The sequence below is a fragment of the Lactuca serriola genome, chromosome 5 (genome assembly GCF_051521515.1).
Source record: "Lactuca serriola cultivar US96UC23 chromosome 5, Lser_US96UC23_V15, whole genome shotgun sequence".
Lineage (NCBI taxonomy): Eukaryota > Viridiplantae > Streptophyta > Magnoliopsida > Asterales > Asteraceae > Lactuca > Lactuca serriola.
This window is the reverse complement of record NC_136412.1, coordinates 58,394,570-58,395,607: the sequence shown is the minus strand read 5'-3', so window position 1 is coordinate 58,395,607 and position 1,038 is coordinate 58,394,570. Positions and strand designations below refer to the sequence as shown.

Sequence of the window (1,038 nt, the reverse complement as noted above, 5' to 3'; positions counted from 1 at the left end):
AAGACCATGAAGATGCCTACAAACATTTGGATGAAGTCAATGATGTAGCTGATTACTTCAATGTTCCAAATGTGCCCCGCGAGACTCAGCTACTTCGTATGCTTCCAGTGACATTCAAGGCTGCTGCAAAAGACTAGCTCAAACCACTTCCCCCCGGATCAGTCAACACTTGGGCCAAGATGAAAGAAGAATTCATTGATCAGTTTTGCCCACCTTCCAAGATAGCCAAGTTGAAGAAGGCCATTGCTAACTTTGAACAACAAGCTGGAGAATCTCTATATGAAGCTTGGGAAAGGTACAAGAGCTTACTAAGAAACTGCCCACATCATGACCTCAATAGCCAGCAAGAAGTGTCCATCTTCTATGATGGAGTCAATGTCACAACCAGGCAGTTACTAGACTCGCAAGGCCCGCTCACAAAGAAGCCACCCCCGGTGATCAAAGAATTGATTGAAGAATTCTCTAAACACTCTAGAGAATACCACAACCCTAAGGCATGATGTCACTAGGGGAGCTGCCTATGCAGCTACTGAAGACTTATCCGCGGTCATGGCTATGCTAAAAACCATGGATAGGAGGATGGATAAGATGGATCAAATAATCCATGCTATTTGGGTGGGTTGTGAAAACTGCAATGGGCCTCACCTCACTAGAGACTGTGATTTAGATGAAAATGGCAACAAGAAGGCGCAAGTGTGTTACTCAAGTGTAGACCGATATGATGAAGACTGGCGCAAACAAAAGAAAGATTGGCTCCCTTATGAAGAGTACAAGAAAGCCAAGGAGGAAAGGTTTAGGCAAAAAGGGAGAGGGTTCTATCAAAAGGAAGAGTCGGTGCAAGAAAGGAAGCCAAGCTTGGAAGAAATGCTCACAAAATTTGTAGCTGCTTCAGAAAAAAGACACAATGACCATGATGCTGCAATTCAAGAAACAAGGACCATGCTAAGGAACCAGCAAGCATCTATTCACAATATAGAGACACAGCTTGGTCAACTTGCTCAACAAATCAACCAAAGATCATCGGGCGAACTTCCTAGC

The 1,038-nt window shown here is 44.1% G+C and overlaps 1 non-coding gene across 1 annotated transcript; it reads right to left on the bottom strand.

Annotated features, from left to right (window-relative positions):
• Window positions 1–227: 227 nt before the first annotated feature.
• Window positions 228–334, bottom strand: LOC145055899 (small nucleolar RNA R71). The gene has a single exon (XR_013685446.1). It is a non-coding gene; the product is annotated as a small nucleolar RNA R71 (small nucleolar RNA).
• Window positions 335–1,038: the final 704 nt, after the last annotated feature.